Source organism: Protopterus annectens, chromosome 10.part0 (assembly GCF_019279795.1).
Source record: "Protopterus annectens isolate FY-2018-M chromosome 10.part0, PAN1.0, whole genome shotgun sequence".
Taxonomy (NCBI): Eukaryota; Metazoa; Chordata; order Ceratodontiformes; family Protopteridae; genus Protopterus; species Protopterus annectens.
Genome location: NC_056744.1, coordinates 1,290,866,519 through 1,290,890,102, shown reverse-complemented (window position 1 = coordinate 1,290,890,102; position 23,584 = coordinate 1,290,866,519).

The window sequence follows — 23,584 nt, the reverse complement described above, 5'->3', positions numbered from 1 at the left end:
CTAGGTAGGGTCAGACATAACAATGACTCCAAGGTTGATTACAGACTCCTGAGGGATGATATAAACAGCTTCACAGCCCCCTACTCTTCTGTAGGAACTGGCACCGATATCCAAAACTACACCAAAGCAGTATATGAGCAATTATAAAGATGCATGGGAACAGGAATTCCTGACAGGACTATATCATCCTCTGCAAGAATAAGTAAACCTGTCTGGTAGACATTTGCAATAAATAAACTGTATAGCAACAGGAAAACATCTCTGTCCAAGACCAGGAAGGAGTAGGTGCCCAATTGGAAGCAATGTTTCCTTAGCCTGAACAAGCAAATAAGAGCACTACTGACATCCTCCAAAGCAAACTTCGAGACCAAATTGGTGACATCTACTACAGAGCATCATTCAGTCCTTCTGCACATGTGTCTGCAACCTCAAAGGAAGCACCCAAATCTGTTCAGAAGTGTTAGTCAAGGACACCACATATACAAATGACATAGGTATAGCTCATATGTGGCCTGAAAAATTAGTTGAAAACATCACCCCTTACCCCTCATCAGAGGATCAGGACATTCACAGTACCTGCCCCCTTCCCCTAATATCTAGGGAACAGGTCATCACTGCTCTATCAAAGGCAAAACATACAACCTCCATGGGACCTGAAAATATCCCAGGCTGCATCCTACATGAACTCAGGCAGAAACTTGCAGCACCATTAAGCACCCTATTCAACCAAAGGGTGACTACTGGCTTTGTCCCAGCTGAGTGGAGAACAGCCACTGTCATCCCTTTGCACAAAGGTGAAGCCTCCACCGAGCTGAAAAAACTATAGACCCATCAGCCTAACTAGCCTGATCTGTAAGGCCATGGAATGGATTATCATGGACCTCATTAACAAGGACATTGCCAACCTCCACATACTCGATCCCACACAGTTTGGCTTTGTCAAGGGGAGATCATGTCTGTCAAATTTGGTTGACTTCCTTGAGACAATCACCAAAGCCATGGACAAAGGGAAGACAGTGCAAACCACCTACCTTGACCTGGCCAAAGCCTTTGACACTATTCCACACTTGGCCATAATAGATGAACACTCTGAACTAGGCAGCAATCTGTATGTTACCAGATGGGTCACAAACTGGCACACTGATAGAACCCATCTAGTCCAAACAGGGGAAACCACCTCAAGCAGTAGACCCGTAACAAGCAGTGCACCCCAGGGTTCTATCTTGGGGCCTCTGTCATTTGGGATATACTTTCTGAGGTGCAGGGCAACAACAATAGGCTAGGGCTGACCAGGTGTGCATATGACTGCATGCTGGGTGCTGTCACCAAATCCACTAGTGATATGGACATCCTCCAAGACGGTCTTACTCAGACAAATGACTGGTGTCAGAAAATGGCCTCAAGTTGAATACTACAAAATGCATCATCACCACCTTTGGGGAGAATGACGTCCCAACAAATTATCACATTAATAACAATGTCCTAGGCACACAAGCAGTCGTGAGTGATTTGGGCACACAGGTTGATAGCAACCTGACGTTTGATCACCATGTTGCTTCTGTTGTATGGAAAGCCTTCTGCATGGCCCACCTCATAAGTAAGGGTATTTCATCCAGGGACAAGGAGGTCATAACTTCCCTCTATTCTTCCCTTATAAGGCCAATTATTGAGTACAATGCCCTTTTCAGCACATACCTAGCAAAGCACATTCAGCAGCTGAGAAATCACAGAGGTTCCTTACCAGGAGAATCCAGGGCCTCAGACATCTACCATACACCAATAGGCTAAAAGCCCTATCCCCCTACTCAATCTCATACAGACTCCTCAGAGGTGACCTCTGCCTGGCATACAAGGCAATCACAGACCCCACCTTGATGGGACTGCTGCATATCCACAAGTGAAGCTCCACTTGAGTAACCCACACGCACACCCTCAACCTCCTCTGTGACATCAACAGGACTTTTTGGTGGGGCAGATGTTTGTCCCAGAGAGTCCTCCATCTTTGGAATAGACTCCCTCTCCACGTCAAGCAGAGTACCTCTTTACTCCTTTTCAAACGCAACCTGAATAACTGGATGTGAAACAGGAATTATACCCTTGGGATTCCACCTGTGTCCCTGTTGGACTGGGGCATCAGGTGCTGACTTCTATAAACATGGGCTAAACCCTTGGTTATGCTTTTAAGGGCCTCAGAGACAATAGGATAGTAACCTCCTGTGATCTTATGAATACCGGTTATGGCCCTGTGTGCTGTGACGGAGTGTGTTGTTATGTCTCCACTCCCATCAATGCCATCTACTATGGTATGTCCCCTATGGCTGATGTCCCAAGACCATGTCATACAGCCACCATCCAACAATTAGGTGAGTGTAGCTATGAGTATAAGGGGACACTCCAGTAACATCCATGTGACGCAATGACAGACAGCACTGCAAACATGCTGTTGGTTATTTTCCATGTAGGTGTCTGACATCTGCAGTAAACAGATGTTTGCAGAATGTGTACATGTGCCTGATATATGTGGACCCTCAGTCAGAAAAATGTGGATGTCTGGCGAATGTCTGAACAATACATAATGCCTGTCTCAGACTGTGGGGAATCTGGCTGCCACATGCCAGAACCCTCATAAAACAGTTATGGTAGCATAATATCTGTTACTGTATGCATTCCCTTACTTTGTAAGCTCAATATGTACACTCTGACACTGAGGTCGGGCCTGTGTCCCAAACTACTACTGTCTATGACTTGAAGTCCTGCTGTAGGGGGTCACCAGGTATGCTCGCCATACCTCTCAAGCGATAGGATATGACTGTTGAGTACACAATGACGTAGCCAGAGTACCTCAAGAACAGTCAGGGACACCTGTGCAATGTTTGAACTATTCCCGTGTGACATTCACAGACTGGGAAGACCTGAATGACAGTACATCTGATAAGCCAGCTGTGTGCATCATTACTTACTGTCACTATTGTGTAACACACAATCCAGTAGCATTCATACAGGAGCCAACCATTGTAGGAATGTCAGAACTGTGATCTATGCCACAGCAGGCAGAGTAGACAGGAAAGCCTGTAGGTGCTGGTCAGCTGATTATTAGCAACATGTCATTCCAAGATATGTACTACTGGCCGACTGTTGTAATCCCTATTCCCCATAACTGCATCCTCCCATCTGCATGCCATTACCTGGGGACTTCTATTACATAGGTTCATAGGTTCATAGGTTCATAGGTTTATACTAGGCTATCTGCCCTAAGGCATTTATAAGCCTAGCCCAAATTATTGTGGCTTACGCCACCCCTTATATGAAAAAATACTGTGCCCATTAGTTTGTTGTGCCTCTGTCCAGCAGTGACACAGAGATGATTCCTGGGGTAAACCTACGATCTCCCATCCACAGGTCTAGATTTCTCTTGAACAGAGTCAGCGAGGTGCTCTGCCTCACATGGACTGGGATTTTATTCCACAGCATAGGGAGTCTCTGAGTGATAAATCTATCCCTCCAGCACGTCCTATTTATATCCGTGCTAAGGTTTAAGTCGCTTGCTCTAGTGGTTTTGGTGGATTTGGATTTTTGAGGTGGAGCATGTCCATTAATTCGGGTTGGACATGGCCTTGTATGTCAGGCACATGTCACCTCTGAGCAGACGGTATGCGACTGAATAGAGCTGGAGTTTCTTCAATCTGGCAGCATATGACAGATTTTGGAGTCCCTTTATCCTTTTGGTGAGGAACTTTTGGGGTCTCTCCAATTGCTGCAGATGTCGGGTGAGATACATCCCGAATGGGGCATTGTACTCGATCATTGGTCTGATAAGTGAAGAGTACAGGGGAACAATGACCTCACTAGATCTGGATGTGACTCCCTTCATGATCAGGTGGGCAATGTAGAAGGTCTTTCTAACCACTTTAGCAATGTGAGTGTCAAAAGAAAGGCCACTGTCAACCTAGGTCCCTGATAACCTCTTCTGTGCTTAGTGGATTGCCACCTATATGGTAGCTTGGGGTTACCTTGTTTTTCCCCGAAGGGTATGACTATACATTTTTTGGCGTTTAACTTCAGGCCATGGCTCTGGCACCAGCTATCTGTTTCCGTGAGTCCCTTCTGAAGGATATCCGTGTCCGATGCACTTTCCACTATGGCGCCCAGTTTGCAGTCGTCTGCAAACTTTGTCAGCCAAAGTCCTCCCATGTTGGCCTGTACTTCTGAGAAGTAGATGCCAAACAATAGGGGCCAAGGACCGAGCCCTGTGGGACACCTCTTGTGACCGCTTGAAGTCTGACACAGCCAGCAACTGTAACCCTGTGGGTTCTGTCCTTAACCCATTTTGCAACCCCTCTTGTTACATATGGGTTTACATTTAAGCTGGTAGTTTTTCTACAATACCCGAGTGGGGTATTGTGTCGAAAGCCTTGCAAGGTCAAGGTAGGCTGTATGGACTGCCTTTCCTCATCAATGGCCTTGGTGACTGTTTCAAGAAGTCAACCAAGTTCAAAAGGCATGATCTTCCCTTGACAAAGCCAAACTGGGTCGGGTCCAATGTCTGCAAGTCCCCTATATCTTTGTTTATGAGCTCCATTATGATCCTCTCCATAGCTTTGCAGACTAGACTTGTTAGGCTTATGGGGCGGTAATTACGAGGGTCCATAGAGGCACCGCTTTTGTGGAGTGGGACCACAGTTGCCGTGACGCCACTCCTTGGGCACGTATCCTGTGGTAAGGCTGAGATTAAACAGCTGCCTTATGTGGGTTTAATTCCTCATTTAGCTCATGTAGCACACAGCCGGGGACACCATCTGGTCCCATTGATGCTGTGTTTTAGCTTTAGAGAGAGCAGCTTTCACCTGCGCATTTGAGATGTCTGGGAGGCTACACTCGGCTGGGATAGTTATCTCTCCTTTAGGGGAGAGGGGTGAAGTTTGCACTGAACCTGTCTGCCAGTATGTTGGCAATGTCTGTGGGTTCAGTGATTTTGTATCATTTTGGACTAATTCTGAGCATATCTGGGAGTTTCCACCCAGGTTCCTAACATAGCTGAAAAAGGCCTTATGATTGTCCTTTGAATCCATGGCAATTTTTCTCTCAAAATTGGCCTTAGTTGATTTTATGAGTGCTCGTATTTTTTACTAATAATGATCAGGGTGACTTCCTTTATGGATTTTGTTCTATCATGTAATAGCTTTCTCCTCTTATTGTAAAGTTTGTTAATGGCTGGGGTCCACCAGACTGGACGTTTGCCCTTTGTGGAAAGAGTCTTGGTTTTATTTGGGATTGCCTGATCCATGCAGTCCTGGAGGTGTTCATAGAAGGCATTTGTAAGGGCTTCCGCAGCTTGGGTTGTGGTTTCCTCTGGCTCAGGGGCCTTGAAGGATACCACACCAGTCTGACATACCTGGTAGAGTGCTGTACTCCTTTTTGTGCAGAAATCCTGAATAATACTGGTTGTGATATTGCATTCTGTCTTTGTAAAGAAAGTCACAGACCTGTTTATCATAGGCAGCTGCTTGTCTTTTGTAGGTAATGCTCATGAACAGGTGATTGCCTGTGCACCAATCTGTGGCTCAGCCTTGCTAATTGCAACCAGAACAGCTGGATTGTACTTTCTTAGCCAATGGCATGGCACAACAGTGCTATATTTAAGGCCTTCATGTAGGCCTTGGCCCCTTTCCTAGCCTGTGAGATGGACATTATGGAGGTGTGGAGACTACAACATCACACAAGGTAGTTATAAATATTGTCCACTGTTGGGATTTATGTGGTATGTCCACAGTTTTGCTTGCTATGTTTGACCATTGTGAACAGACTTTCTGATTATGTGGCAAGTTAGTGTTAAACAATGTGGGTTGAGCTCAGTAAGGGGGAAGACAGATGTGAGTGTCATACCTTATAGGAATCAGAAAATGCATGCTGCTGCAGTAGCTGCTGGTCTATCAGCTGTGTATGTTTTTAGGGGAAGACTGTGACACATGTCCCTGTCACTTGATTTTGCCCCCTCCACCCCTTTATGTATGGGTGTTGTGTGGATCCATTGTTCTAGGTGGATGTGAGGCAAGGTAGGTCTGTAGCAGGTAGCTGAACATGTTGCCACATATGTTGCAGGCTGATGGTTGCTGCTTTTTGCCCAGGGGTCCTACTGGGGAGTGTGAACACATTGGAGGACAGCAAGCTATATATGTCAGTTAGGGAGCAATGTCAGCTCTGTTGTTACAGCATAGCCAGGGTGAGGGTCCTCATAGCAGTCCAGGTGAGGCATGTGCTTTAGGTACATATGTCATGTAACAGTGCCATTGGACAGTAGTATGTGACGTAAAGGTAGCCTATACATATTTGTGCAGTGTGTCCCTACCTACAAGCCTTTGATGTGCTAAGATGGGTAACACTGAATGCAGTAGCAGCAACCTGCTTCAGTTACAATTGCAGGACTCAGTCATTATTTGTTGTAACCACAAGCATGTAAATGAAGTGCACCACACTGGATTCAAACTCAGAACTGTGGGTGGAAAAATGTACAGCATATTAGGAATTTAACAGACTGACCTACTGAGTCAATATGGCAGCAAGTGTATTTGCAAGATATATGTGCATGCATACAGTCTGTTACACAGAATTGGCATTAGCATATGTGTTTGGATGGGTATGACGTGTAACACTGAACTGTCTGTCATAATTTTGTAACCCCAATCTGTACTGACCTGCCAGTACTTCAACACACAGATTAGGTTGGGTGACAACTGTGGACATTCTGCCACAGTCTGTGCAGTTGTCAGTCATACCTAATACCCGAGGCCACGCGTATATCCATCAGTATTTATTTGGCTGTGTACTGCTTTGTTGTCTGATTCACATTCGTAAGTACAGTCAGTTTTCCCATTATATGTACAAGCAGTGTGTCATTGGTAATCAGGATATGTTTATGGAAACAGCTGTTTTATTTCAGAGCTGAGTGCCTAATGGGCTAATGCACTGTGCACTAGGCAGGGGTAATTATTTTGCAAATGTGCCTAACAGTGTGGGAAGGTGATTAAGGCAGTTATAAGCAGTTTTAAGTGGGTTTGCGTAGGTTTGTGTGGCATGGCTCACCTCTTAGCCCTGTTTAAACCCACGCTAATTCCAAAAAAGAAAAGAAAAACGGGGTGATAAGAAAGTGGTGAAATGGGATCAAGCAGGGGGAAAAATCTGTGAAAGGCAAGTAGGGATGTGCAGGATGGGGATAGGAAAGGACCATAGCACTCAATTTCTTGTACAGCAACAGCTGTGCAGGTTGTAGACAATTTGGAATTTGGAGCCTCACATCCCAGAGAGAGGGGTGTGGCCTACATAACTGCATTGATTAATTGAGGTAATGATTGTGTGCAGTGTATGTGGGGGCAAAATGAAGAGCTATGTATGGGGTGATTTTTTTTGTGGGACAGATGCCCATTTTTTTTTTTTTAAGTGAGTGGAATGTTGGGGAAGGGATATAGGTAGGTGTGGGAAGGTAAGTTGGGTAGGAGAGGTAGCATTTGCAAACAGACAAGCCAGACAAGACAGCATACAGAGGTGGTGTATGACACATAAGGGGGTAAACACCTTGGGTGGGGATGGTGTTGTGGAATCAGAGATCCATGTTCCCCCAGATGGCAGCAGTGAGACTGAGCTCCCAAACCATGGGCAGTCAACACTCCTCCTTCACTGCCCAGAAAATGGCTGTGCTAGGGGCTGGGTGCCAGGGCCACCTGCCCCTCCAAGTTGACCAGTCTGCCCTCAATCTGGTGCAGTTGATCATTAAACCCACAGTGCATGATCCAGCGCACCATTCCTGGTAGCCATCATTGAGTGACAACTCCCTCTCTGTGCCAACTCCAGTGGGGAGATGGGCCCCATCCCCTGAGGCAGTTCCACCCGTAGGTGGTGCAGGACCAGCAGAGGAGGCAGCACCGGGTTGGGTCCCAGACATGCTGGGATCCGGTCTCACGCCCGGTTGAGGTAGGGTAGGTGGATCACCAGGAGCCAGCCTACCCAGTCAAGCTATGGTGTTGACGTTCTTCAAAGTGTATAGGTTAGTAATGAACAGAACATTTAAACGTTAGTTACAACAGCATGGCAGGATGTTGCAAATAACCCAGTAACATACCAGTGTATAGCATATGGAACACAATACATGGGATAATAGTCAGTATTGTAACAGCATGCCAGTAATAGTTATAGCATAAGGCCAACAACATAGGGAATTCAACAAGGTATGTTAGTATGCAACCATTATATTATGTAACAGTAATAAAACACAAGGCCCAACATAACATTTTTAGACCAACATATGTTAAAAATAAACCATACCCGATGTATAACAATAATAAATTATGATGCGGATAAGGGGTGGGGGAGAGAGAAAAACATTCCATTACTACCAGTATAAGCTATATTGTTTGCAATAGTACTCTTATATACTATACAGGTGTGCTCTACTTTATGTATACATGTGCCCTGTAGCTTCTGTAGCACCTACATACCTCTCAGGCTATATGAGCCAAGCTGTAACACCTACAGGTACACAACTACAACGGGCTATTACATGTCAGGGGACCATATATGATTATCAAGGTGAACTGTGGACTGATGTGGTGTGACTGTGCTATTGACAAAAATCAAGTGAGTGTTAAATCTGTATACAAGGTATTTGGCACCAGTGATCACAGTCCATGAGAGTATGACACTTACAAGACATGTATCGTGCACAGTACAGAGAGTTTACACCTATCATGCCGTCCTTAGCAAGCATGGGGTTAGACTTAGCAGACATTCACAGACATACCAGGCATACAGCTGTACCAAGATTAAACAGTTTTATTTGTTTTATTAACTTGTATTGTACTTATTGACTGTATATACTGACGTCTTATCACCCTGCTGAGCAATGCTGTTAACACTCTGGTACATCTGAATACACAGATTAGTAACCCATTGAAACAGTTACTCCAGCCATTTATTTACCTGTAATTCCTGTGATGAGAACATCTGTTAACAATACATAACTGTTTCTATAAATATTTAGTGCTACATGTCCTTGGATTCAAACCCTGGTCTGTCTGTGACAAAATATACATCACACCTAGTGTTTATTAAACTGAGCTACTGAGCCACTGCTAAATATTGATTGACTGATATGTGCCTAGAGCTCACCTGGTAACCTGTGACCTGGTAATGGAGGAAGAGTGTTATACAAGATGGCAGTGACTCTTGAACACACATGCATGAGATTCTCACATGATAGAAATAGTAGGTGAACTGTGCATTAATACATGGAGTGCAGGTGTAGACCATTAACCTTTAGTTGGTGGAAATATGTGTGATGTGTACAGACCATATCGGAGTGCTGGGTTGGCTACCTAACCCATATACAGTTGCAGATGGTATATTTGCAGTCTGTAGCTATTATAGTTTCATACTTGCCTGCAGCAGCATAACTAAGATCAGGACTGCATATAGTTGAAATGCAATGGTTAACACAAGACAATCGTGAGATACACAATATACCTTGGGCATTCATATTATAGGTTCAGATCTTACTGTAGCACAAATATAATGTATTATATTTTGTAGTACAGCTCCACATCTACAGTTTGGCAAAACACTCATTAGCTTCAGTCATTTAGTGGTATTATTCCTGTTTTTACTTAACAGCAGTTGTCATACTCAATTTCATGGCCAACAGCCTAAAATATACACAAGTTGCACGACACAGATTTATTAGGGGAGACATCATGCAGTGATTGGTATATATTTATAGTCTATATTGATGAACAGTTGAAATAATGCAGATGTTGCAATACTGCTGTAATTCCACAATTAATGCAGTACACACTTTTTTATTTCCTTAACATTATTAATGCAGTAGAACTTTTTTTCTTAACATTATTAATGCAGTATAACATTAACACATTCTTAATACTTAATGCTTTAATTTTTTTAATTTATTTCAGGTCATATGCTTTCATTGTTTATTGAACTGTACCTTATATTACTCAGTTATATCAGTCCATAGTGATATCAGTCATTTCAGTACACAATAAAACTGAATATACCCTGGCAGTTATTAATGGCTATTACTTTATTGTTTATATGACTATAGATATGAAGATAGATACTAACTCACTCACTCACCTCACCAACTCACCAGGCACCTGCATGGGGCACACAGGTTCTGCGGTTCCTCCTCTGCAGCTGTGGAGAAAACTTACACTATGAAGAGAACTATCACATTATACATGTACACCTGGTAAAGCAATGATAACAATACTTACAAACTGGTGGGACATTCCCATCTCTGGCATCTTGGACCCAGTGGACTTGAAGAGGACCTCCTTCCCTGATGCTTCTCATCTCCCTAATAATTAATATGCTGCTCTAATACCTGGATACCAGTTGCACTGGTGAGAGATTGTGCAATGGTCCCAGGCCTCCCATTTGATGGTCCCAGGCCTCTGATTTGTATTCTGAGCCCTGCAACTGGGGTATTGCAGCAGCCTCCAACAATGATGACGGAAGACAGAATGTCCCACTCCAGAACCTTGAGAAGAGGAACTCCCTCTCAACTCCTAGAACTCTCTCTGCCAACTCCAAGATCCAACAGATTCCAACAGCCTGCCTGCATGTTGTGCTTGTGGCTGTTTTCCACCCTCCCTAGCTATTTTGCTTTTTTTGTGCCATTACCCTTCACAGCTTTTAAAGAAAACCCAATGTGCTGTGGTGGGCGAAACCCACTGAGCCCAGGTAGGCAGTGCTTTAGTGGTGGTGTTGCCAAAGGCACTGCTAAACAGTCATTAAACAAGTTGCTTTTAAAACAGTCCTGCTGTGTTTAGAGGGGCAAGACTTAGCTGTAAGCAAGAGGGCTTTAAAATGTTTAATTATAAAACATTTTAAAAATAAGTAATTAAAATGTAAAATTAAAAAAAAAAATTGTGTAATCAATTTATAAGATCATAAAAAATAAAATCAAAATTTATAATGTGTGTGTGTATGTATTTATACCTAATGCTATTTGTTAATAAAATTATCATCCACTACAAGGCCATCACATATAATGTTATAATTACATGGCCATTCTCCCTGTGCATTTATGCTACTACATGTCACACAATCTCATATATTTATATGCAACTTTATGCATCCTACCAGCATAAATGTATCGGTTTCTATTTATACACACTTAACACTTGCAAATACAAACATTAAATAAATTTTCAAAATACTTTTGTCAGCAATTGCTACAAACGCTAAATACATACGCAAATTGACCATGCACTTATGTGTGGATTTGTAACAGTCATTGACTCGACAGTCATTGTGTGTTACATCTGGCTGTCTGCATGCACAGTCCCAACATACACATGTTGCTGCCAATACTACTCTCACTGCCATACATACATTGCATACTGTCATTTCATACATTCCTTGAGTTATCAATTTGATCTTTATATGTCTTATTAGTATATGTTGATTGGCACATGAGATATCTTATTTTTATTTTATTTTATTTCTCCCAACAGGAGTATGAACCCAGTTATGCAAAAATTACACAATCTTTTTTAGTGTTATATACTATATACAACACTTTTTTATATTAGACTTAACAAAATAGACTGTAATAAAATATTTTAATAACATTCCATTAAAAAAAAAAGACTTTGCAAATTATGTTAATTAAAACAGAGTTGTCCTTTCCATTAGTAAAAATTGAAAAAATATCCAAATATTTAAAAAGTAATAAAAAAAAGAGAAAGTTATATAAATGTGTTTCTGAATAAAGATGATGGTGACTTAGACACGTATAATCTCATGTTTATTTAAAAAGCCAGATAATTACATGTTCTACAATAAGCAGCAATAATAGAATATTGGATGAGTTTAGGTTGTATTTTCTCAGAAACATTTGTAGTAATACTGCAATATTATTTAAAAAGTTATACTTCAAAAGAATATTATTTTCAAAGTGTATAATTTTTTTACAATTTTGGCATTCAATAAATCTTGTAGCATAAAAGATTAGAAACCTAAGAAACTTCATTTTAGTGGCATTTTATAAATATAATTTCTAAAATGTTTTAAATTTGACTTTATATATGTAGATTTAATTTCATTAGAATAATTTACTTCAAAAGAAGTCTTTAATGGCAACAGAAAGGGATATTAATACATTCTAATTTATTAAAACTTAAATCTTTATAGGTTAATTTAACTATTTGTCCGTGTATATTTTTCCACTGAAGAATTTAACCATGAAACTGTCATATTTAGCACTACTGATAAGGCATATGAAGCTAGAACAACAAGGTTAATCCCACCATTCTCCAAAAGCATAATATAGTTTTTTTTGTATGAAATTTTGGCCTTGAGGGATACCATAAAAAATAAATTAAGATTCTTTGCAGCTTTTTAATTTAGGGTTTGTCAGTTAATACTGTTGACTGCAAAATATATAACATTTTGGTAAAATAATTTTTATTAAAATTAAATTTTCTTCAAATGTAAAGCTATTTTAAATTTACCTCTTTATTGGTTTAGTTATTTCTTCAATTAAGGTAGCAAAGCTATTATTTATGATTAAATTAATATCTGAGGTAATCATTACATCTATACTTAAATTATTGATTTAAATATTTTTTTTATGAATTTTACATATTGGTTTACTGATATAATTTATGGTTAGCAAGATCTCATTAGTGAAAGGCCAAATTTTTGACTGAATATTAAGATATATCCTAAAACCCTCTATGTGTTTGATTTTCTCTAATATTTGCAAATGGTTCAATAATCAATGCAAATATCAAGGATAAAATGGGACACCATTGTTTATTTCCTTTGTCAGTGTTAAACATTTCATAAAAAGCCCCTATTTTAATGCAATCTTTAGAATCATTATATATGTTTTATTAATGTTATGAATTCTTTACTTGAATCAGAAATGTACAAGTTTTAAATACACAAACCCAGTCTACCCAATAGAATGTCCTGTCAACATCTGGGATAATTAGCCCTAACTTTTTGTTATATCAAGCAAATCTAATACTGTAATTGCACATTTAATATTATTATCAGTTTGGATCAATCATGTTATCCAATGTAATCTCCTAGACAAAATTATAGTCAGTTTTATAGTCTGCATTAAGAAATAAAATGCCTGTATGATTAGACTAATATATTTTCTTTCAATTGATTAAAAATTGTAGAAATCGGTGAGTATTTCTAAGATGAAGGAATTATTTGAGTTTTGAAGGAGTAAAAATACTTTACCTAACAAAGCTAATATATTTGGTGTAAAAAGTATATGCATTTCATTATTAAACTGTCCATGCCTGCAGCTTTCCCACTTTTTATTCATTTATTTATAGATTCTGTTATTTAATTTTAGTGAGATTGATGTATTTAACTGAGAAATGTATTTTTTATTATTTAGTAAAATATTTTTATACAAATAATTTTCAACTAAACCATCATCAGTTGAATCATTTCTTCTTCTGTTTATAATAATAATAACATTTCCTCAATATTTGAGATATTTTTTGTTACTGGGTTAAAACAGGTATTTATTTATTTGTGCATTTTTACTATTTTATTACTTCTATTAGCCAATCTACTTGTTGGGGGTCATATTATAATTATGTAGTTTAATTTTCTTTAAAGCAATGTTAGTGTTATGTAGATATTCTTGAATTTTTAATATTTCATTATCCCAGTCCACCTATTTATTTTCTTTATTATGTAATTTTCAAAGTAACTCACGGAATGACTTTATTTACTAAATCATTATTATTAAATTTCAATAATTAATTTAAAATTAAAATTATCCCATAAAATGAATTTGTTTACCAAATCATTATTAAATGTCATGAATTATTGCATTTGCTGATTTAAATATTGTGTTTAATTTGGTTATATATGCTGGAATTCTGTTAATAAGATGAACATTCCTTGGGCACATTATTAAACTTGTTGATAAAGCATTATGATCAGATAAAGAGAAACAGAAAGTATTAAAGTGATTAACTTTTATTCATTAAATCACGAAATATATACATTCTATGAATAAGTGCCTGAGTACCATCTGCAATGAATAATGAGCAAAGAAAACTGAATTAAGATCTGCTCTTACAGATAAATCATAAGTTATTATTAATTGCCTATTTTCTAAGAACTTTTGCTGATGCAACAATGCTAATGTTTTTTATAAAACATCGAGCCTGCTTTACCAAAAATTGAAATTACCACCCATAACTAAACTGCTCTTCCATTAATGTTGTAAGATTTCTAAATAATCTTAGCATTGCCTTCACCAATACCTGGAATCCAATAAAAAACTTGCCAGCTATATGTTATTAAATTTAATATTAGCAAAATAATAAATTCCTTTGAAGTCATTAAACATGTTATTAATTTTGACATAATTGCAGACTTCATCCACAGTACAGCTGTACCTCTTCTTTTATTATCAAATTAAAAATGTAGTATTTAATTTATAATTAGCATTTAATAAATAGATATCCCTTTCTATTGAATGCATTTTACCTAGAAAGATAATATCACCTTTGTTTACTTTTTATTCCATGTTAATATATATAATTTTTAATGTTATATATTTAAAGAGTATATTTTGGTGTAAAGTGCTGGAAATCATTCTACCAGCAGAATATATTGCTGCATCAAAAGTGTTCTCTATTAAATTTAACTTTAGAATTAAATTAATTTCTTCTTTTCTATAAAAATTAGCCATACTATAAAACAATTCAAATATAAGTATGAACATAACTTAGTGTTTCACTTATGCTCTCATTATTTGTGGATACTGCCATTAGGTAAGCAAACCATGCCATCACACTTTCTAAATTCCCACAACAAAAACATTGGTTAAAACTACTATAACAAAAATTGGCTATTGAAGATACTTTTAATGCATTTAAGCATTTATAGTAATGCATATGTTAATGACATAGTATTATAAAAATATAGTGCCTAGGATGAATCAAAAATTAAAAAGAAAATTGAATGTACTGGAATCAAAACATTTGCTAATTAAGTTTGTGAAAAAGCTATAATCAGATTAGAATACAACCAACAGATTGGCGTAGCTTCAACTACAGAAAAAATATATATACTCTTAATAAACAAGATAAATATATATGACCTGCTTTTACTTGTGCTATATGACTGTTAACATGTTAAACTATATAACTGAACAATTTTAGAAAGAAAACTCTTTAAAAAGTATAATTAAATACTAATCCAAAAGCTTACTAAATGCTTCAATCTTTATAACTCAAGAGATTTAGTGCATTAAACTTGATATTAACCTAAGTGAGCTCTGAGAAATGCTTTCATATAACTAAATAAATCACTTATAATAATTCATGTAAAACAAATACAAATATGAGCATTAACCTATATAATAATAACAATAATATAACACTAACCCATTACTACCAATTCATATGTCCATTAATAAAAAATCTATTCAAATGAAGAAAAAAATCATGTAATAAGAATACACAGCATTACCCATTAAATCATTCTTAAACAATCTGCTTTGATGCATCATCAGATTTATGTAAGAGATAGGAATCATAAAAGAAATGAGAATCATAAACATTGCCCTTAATAAAATTGCAAACTTTAGAATAACAACAGTGTTCATGTAAATTAAATCACTGAATTATATTTCCCAAATAAGTTGCATTTCAGGAAATTTCAGTTCAGAAAGAACAATATTGCAGCTTGACCAAACCTGTAAACAATATATGTAACTCTAGGCCAGTAGGATAATCCTACCAAATATCCTCTATGCACAAAAACATACATATGGCAGAAGCATTTTAACGAAGAATAACAATACTAATGCACCATCTGCATGAACCACTACAGTAGGAAAAACAGAAGCATCATTTTAGAAAACTGAGAAAGGACATAAATCAACATTTATCAAAGTCATCATAGCACAATAAGATATATTTAAAACAAAGTCATAAAAATAAGAGGCCACAAACTGGTTAATCAAAGAAAATGACTCAGAGAGCTACCAAGAAGTTATTTTGTTCACAGAAAAATAATGTAGAATTAAAACAGCTTTGTCATGAGAAGTTGCATCTAATGAAGTAAAAATAGCTATGAAGCAACATACCTCACACTTTAAGAATAAACACGTACATTTCTGTCTCCCAATTTCCCTGTCTTGTAATTCCCCTCCTCTCTCTCAACCCTGTACTATAAGGTATGTATATCAATGCATTATAATAAATAAAGCTTATTTAACTATCAAGCAGAATAATACTGATCTGAATCATATAATTGTAAAGACCACTTGTCTCATGTATATAGTCTTCTAAGTAATATTTAATGTCTGTAATTAATGTGCAAGTATGTTTCATCTAATATATGTAAACTATCTAATATATGTAAACATTATGTGCTGTACATTACTGTACATTCTTTTTTATATGTGAAAATGTTTATTGTTGCTCTGTAATAAGCTAATGTAATATGATAACTGTCTCTGGAGCTTTCCTCCCTGGGCCTCCTCTGAAAATGGGCACCCTCCCAGTCAGACTCTCCCGTCAAACAAATATCAAATAAATAAAAAAATAAATAATTATGGAATGATGTGCCAAAAATAACTGCCAATCCTATGTGCAAACCCTTCACACAGTTCTCTTAAGCATTGTATTTGTGGCTTGAAAATGTGAAAGAGAAAATATTGTTAATTTACTCCAGCAAAGTCATTGATATAAGGTGCTGCAGTTGCACAATCTTTCACAAGTAATTGTTAACATCTACATATGGTATAGTCATTCCTAGACTTAATCTAATTAAAAGATGGCCTTCATGCTTGGGAGGCACAGTGAATATATTATGGAATTAGCTTACAGCCTGTTTGTGCTAATACTAGAGAAAGCACTGACTCTGGGGAACAGTACAGCATGCATGGAAGAGGGTCAGCAGTAAGCAGGGGTAAAGTGTAAGCAGTGATTAAGAGTAAGCAGGGGTAAGGTTTAAGCAGGGATAAGTAGTAAACAGAGTAAGCTGTAAGCAGGAGTAAATAATAAGCAGAGGAAGTTGTAAGCTAGGGTAAGGAGTTAGCAGAAAAAGGAGTAAGCAGCATAAGACAAACAAGGCATTGTCTCTTTAGACTACTGGATGTCTAATGTGTCTTTCACTTAAAACCAACAAGTGAACTGATACTATGACTTTAATATATGTTTCTCTAGTCATTTGCATGTTTCTTTTGTATGTACATATCTGATTTCAGCTTAGCCATATACCACCCTTCTCTGCAGTAGACTTCTCTTGCAATGTGTATATGACATAATTTTAATAAAGGATAAATCAGACTCACTCCTCTCACAAAAGTGCTTTGTAGTTTAGTGGTTAGAACTTTAAAGGGCATGTGTGAAGCTTTTCTACAGCCCTAAACTAGAATAACTATATAATTTATTAAAAGCCACTTGTGTTGAAGACAGAGTATAAACATCAATGATGTTTCCTTGTAGTTAATAACAAATGCCTCTTGTAAATAAACATAGGGGCAGATTCAGTAAAGCATACACCAAGGATACTCTAAGTGTATGCTAAGGTGGGGATTTAATAAACTCCATGTAGGAATAATGTAAGTCCTACATGGAAGGTACTGTAGCCATGTCTGTGACTCCCCCCTTGCAGAGCACCTTGCATATTAATATAGGCACACTACTGAGAGTGAGCCATATAACACAGTTACAGAATCAGTGTAGGGGGTGTGTTATAGTGTCTGGAGATGAGTAACACACACCCTGCACCATCAAAGTGTCAGATGGCAGTGAAATATAAAAGTTAAATACATTTTTTGTTTGTTTGCGTGACATGGTGCTTAGCAAAAGACATGTACCAGACATCTAAAAATAGAAACTGGATACTTTTAATTTTCATATCAAAGGTCAAGATTAAGCATAGCTGAGAAAGTTTGAGAGGTGTGGCATGGTACTCAGCAGTGCTAAAATGTAGATAAGAGCTACATAGAAATGTATAGCAGTTGTCAACATATCCACATAGCTGAATGGTTACAGTCACGGCCTTATGTACAGTAGGTGCATAGTTCGAATACACAGACAAGCCATCCAGCTTTTATATTTGATAGCAATATTTTATAACATATTAATTTTTTATAGATGTATTTACTGACATTTGTTAACCTGAGTAGTCCAGCTGGGCCAGAAGTCCATTTTCAGAGGAGGGAGACCCAAGGAGAAAATATCCACTTACACACAAGTTTACAATACATAAAATTCACACCCCAAGATAAGAAAATTAAAATACATAAGGTCAAGAAATACAAAAGTAAAATCTTCTTCTTCTTCTTTCAGCTTTTGCCAGTTAGGGGTCACCACAGTGGATCACCTGTCTGCTTATGATTAGCAGTGGAGTTTTATGGTGTCAGGTTGCCAGCCAGGCACCCAACCTTCCACAGAAGGCACACACACTCATGCACTCATGTCTAGGGCCAATTTAGAGTGTCCAATCAACCTACAGCATGTCTTTGGGATGTGGGAGGAACCTGGAGTACCCGGAGGAAACCCACACAACCACAGGGAGGACATGCAGACTTCACACAGAAGGCACCCCAGCCAAGGATCAAACCGAAGAACCTCTTGCTGTGAGGTGGCAATGCTAACCGCTGCACCACCGCAGCTGCCCTGAAATATAGAAGTAAAATACATAACATAATAAAGTAGTAGTAATGAACAATTAATTTTATGTTATTTTTTTTTTAAATGTGGTTTGCCATTAGCTAAGCTCTGCTAAGCACTACTAAGCCAAACCAAGCAGTGCTTAAACAGGACCCATTTTAGCACTGCTTAGCAATGTGCAGCTCTGCTTATCTGGTTTGGGCATTGCTAAGCAAACCCTGTTTGAGCAGTCCTCAGCTCAACTAAGCTGGTTTGTGCACCACTAAGCATTGTTAAGAATTGCCAGTTTAAGTAGCGCTTGGCTGAGCTCAGTGGATTTGTGCAGTGCTAAGCAAAGTGTTGCATTTTTAAAAATGCCCCAATGGAGGCAAAGGGCAGGAAAACAGCTTTATTTATGTGCAACAGCAGGAATACAGCCATAATCTGTTTGTGTTTGCTCTTTGCAGAGACTATGGCAGGTGTTGGAGAGGGTACATACTTCTGGGTGCAGCGATGGGGCATTCTGGAGTCCAGGGTCATGGTTGGACTCCTCATAAAAAACATGATATCTAGCTGCTACAGGGCCAGTACCAGTTGTTGGAATACAAATCAGAGGCCAGGGACCAGCTGGCACGTGACCTCACCAGTGCAACTGGTATCCCCCACACAGGTGATCAGGTGTGTCACCATTCTGATGACCTGAAGTATAGGAAGGGGGATCTCTTGGCCACTTAGATACAAAATGCCTGGGATGACAAGTCTGTAGGCATTATTTCCATTATTATGCCAATTATAGGTTCATAGGTTCATAGGTTTATACTAGGCTATCTGCCCTAAGGCATTTATAAGCCTAGCCCAAATTATTGTGGCTTACGCCACCCCTTATATGAAAAAATACTGTGCCCATTAGTTTGTTGTGCCTCTGTCCAGCAGTGACCCAGAGATGATTCCCGGGGTAAACCTACGATCTCCCATCCACAGGTCTAGATTTCTCTTGAACAGAGTCAGCGAGGTGCTCTGCCTCACATGGACCGGGATTTTATTCCACAGCATAGGGAGTCTCTGAGTGATAAATCTATCCCTCCAGCACGTCCTATTTATATCCGTGCTAAGGTTTAAGTCGCTTGCTCTAGTGGTTTTGGTGGATTTGGATTTTTTGAGGTGGAGCATGTCCATTAATTCGGGTTGGACATGGCCTTGTATGTCAGGCACATGTCACCTCTGAGCAGACGGTATGCGACTGAATAGAGCTGGAGTTTCTTCAATCTGGCAGCATATGACAGATTTTGGAGTCCCTTTATCCTTTTGGTGAGGAACTTTTGGGGTCTCTCCAATTGCTGCAGATGTCGGGTGAGATACATCCCGAATGGGGCATTGTACTCGATCATTGGTCTGATAAGTGAAGAGTACAGGGAACAATGACCTCACGAGATCTGGATGTGAATCCCTTCATGATCAGGTGGGCAATGTAGAAGGTCTTTCTAACCACTTTAGCAATGTGAGTATCAAAGAAAGGCCACTGTCAACCTGGGTCCCCAGGTCCCTGATAACCTCTTCTGTGCTTAGTGGATTGCCACCTATATGGTAGCTTGGGGTTACCTTGTTTTTCCCGAAGGGTATGACAATACATTTTTGGCGTTTAACTTCAGGCCATGGCTCTGGCACCAGCTATCTGTTTCCGTGAGTCCCTTCTGAAGGATATCAGTGTCCGATGCACTTTCCACTATGGCGCCCAGTTTGCAGTCATCTGCAAACTTTGTCAGCCAAAGTCCTCCCATGTTGGCCTGTACTTCTGAGAAGTAGGTGCCAAACAATAGGGGGCCAAGGACCGAGCCCTGTGGGACACCACTTGTGACCGGCTTGGAGTCTGACACAGCGCCAGCAACTCTAACCCTGTGGGTTCTGTCCTTAAGCCAGTTTGCAACCCATCTTGTGACATATGGGTTTACATTTAAGCTGGTAAGTTTTCTACAATACCCGAGTGGGGTATTGTGTCGAAGCCTTTGCAAGGTCAAGGTAGGCTGTATGGACTGCCTTTCCTCATCAATGGCCTTGGTGACTATTTCAAGAAGTCGACCAAGTTCAAAAGGCATGATCTTCCCTTGACAAAGCCAAACTGGGTCGGGTCCAATGTCTGCAAGTCCCCTATATCTTTGTTTATGAGCTCCATTATGATCCTCTCCATAGCTTTGCAGACTAGACTTGTTAAGCTTATGGGGCGGTAATTACCAGGGTCCGTGAGGCGCCACCTTTGTGGAGTGGGACCACAGTTGCCGTCACGCCACTCCTTGGGCACGTATCCTGTGGTAAGGCTGAGATTAAACAGCTGCCTTATGTGCGGGTTTAATTCCTCATTTAGCTCGTGTAGCACACAGCTGGGGACACCATCCGGTCCCATTGATGCTGTGTTTTTAGCTTTAGAGAGCAGCTTTCACCTGCGCATTTGAGATGTCCGGGAGGTTACACTCGGCTGGGATAATTATCTTTTCTTTAGTGGGCGGGAGGGGGGTGAAGTTTGGACTGAACCTGTCTGCCAGTATGTTGGCAATGTCTGTGGGTTCAGTGATTTTGTATCATTTTGGACTAATTCTGAGCATATCTGTGAGTTTCCACCCAGGTTCCTAACATAGCTGAAAAAGGCCTTATGATTGTCCTTTGAATCCATGGCAATTTTTCTCTCAAAATTGGCCTTAGTTGATTTTATGAGTGCTCGTAATTTTTACTAATAATGATCAGGGTGACTTCCCTTTTATGGATTTTGTTCTATCATGTAATAGCTTTCTCCTCTTATTGTAAAGTTTGTTAATGGCTGGGGTCCACCAGACTGGACGTTTGCCCTTTGTGGAAAGAGTCTTGGTTTTATTTGGGATTGCCTGATCCATGCAGTCCTGGAGGTGTTCATAGAAGGCATTTGTAAGGGCTTCCAGCTTGGGTTGTGGTTTCCTCTGACTCAGGGGCCTTGAAGGATACCACACCAGTCTTGAGTAGTGTGAAGTTTGCTTTAGAGAAGTTCTTCACTATGGTCTTTTGTTTGGGGTGGGGCGGATGTGGATTTCCAGTGAGATTAGTTTATGATCAGATCTCACCAATGAGGGATATACTTCGGTGTGGAGCATTTTGTCCCCATGTTTGTGACAATGAGATCTAGTATATTTTCTCCTCTCGTGGGAACAGTGACTAGCTGTTCCATGGCATTTGAATTTATGAACTCCAGGAACCGTTGGGCTAGAAAGTTAGGGCTTGAGTAATGTTCCCAGTCTATATTCGGGTAGTTGAAGTCACCTAATATGATGGTGTTTGGAGATACATTTATACCCTCCAGTGTCTTCAGGAAGGCTGTGTGGGGTTCCTGAGTTTGAGAGGGTGGCCTGTAGCATGCTACAATTTGTAGAGCAGTTTTGCCTATTGTTAGTTGCACCTGGATGGTTTCGAAGCTTCATGCGTTGCCACCAACCTGGAGGTGTGAGTATCCTTTATGAATATGGATACACCCTCCTTTTGTGGAGTGGTCCGGGTTTTGGGGCGGGCATGATATGAGGTAAAACCTAATAGTGCCGGGTGCTCTCAGGAGCCTTGAACCAGGTTTCAGTTACAGCACAGACATCGATGTTCTCCATACTGAGAAGGGCCTCGAGTGCGTGCATTTTGAGATTTAGACTTCTGGCATTGAGTAGCATTACCCTCAATTTCTTCCCATTTTTGTTTTCTAGGGTGGTAGGTTTAGAATTTGAGCCTTGCCTAAAAAAGGCACTATGGGGGTGGCAAGAGCCTTAGCCAATATCCGGAATCCCAGGGGTGACAGGTGCAAGCCGTCCCTTGCGAAGCAGCGTGGCTTGTCAAGCATGTCATCCCAGGCAGACAGACACTGGATCCCTTTGAATGACACCAGACATTAAGCCAATTGTTAAAGCTGATCATCTTGTCTCTATATTGTGGCATCATTCTTGGTGAAGGAAGGATACTGCTCAGGGTTAGGGTCATACCTGCCTGGGCTACATAATCAGAGAGCTCCTCTATGTCTCTTTTCATGCAGTCCAGGGAGGTGCGTCTCAGGTCGTTCACACCAGCATGGACAATGACTGTGTCATATTTGTACTTGCTGTGGAGTGACCCGAGTGCTTGTGTTATGTGGCGGATTCTAGCGCCCGATAGGCAGCTTACTGTGACCCTCTCCTTGTTCAGCCTGGTGAGTGGGACGTCAGTGTGTCTGACTATGGAGTCACCTATGACAAGTATGTTTGGTGTTGTATTTGGCCTTAAGGGCTGTGACTGCTTTGCACACTGCTTTTGTGGTTTATGTGTTGCTTGTGGGGTGTCTTGAGGTAGCAGTTGTTTGGGTGTCTGCTTTGGAGGCCTCTGCTGTTTAGGTAAATTTTTACTCAGAGCCTCCGAGTATGTCTTTGTGTGTTTATGTGTTTGATTCAGTGGAGTGGTAGCATTATGTGAGGTACATGTGTACCTGTATCTACATGTGTGATACAGGTACACATAATGGTGTGTTTCTCACCCCACAGCTGCAGAGGAGAGAGCTTGCAACCTGAAGGTCCATGCAGGGCACCTGGCCAGGTTGTGCTGAGAGTGTGGTGAGTACAGATGTATCTTGCAATCTATAATCATATAAACAAGAAAGAGTGCAGTAGTAGCTGACAGTATGTTTTGTGTGTACAGAAATTAATGTGGCTATAGACCTGGGCTGATATAACTGAGTAATGCCAGGTACAGTGCAATAAAGATTAAAGCATGATACCTGATAATGTTAAGGAAAAGAAGTTTCTACTGCATTAATAATATTAAGGAAGTAAAAGTTTCTACTGCATGAATAATGTTAAGGAATAAAGTTCAACTGCATTCATAATGTTAAGGAAATAAAGTTCAACTGCATTCATAATGTTAAGGAAATAAAGTTTCTACTACATTAC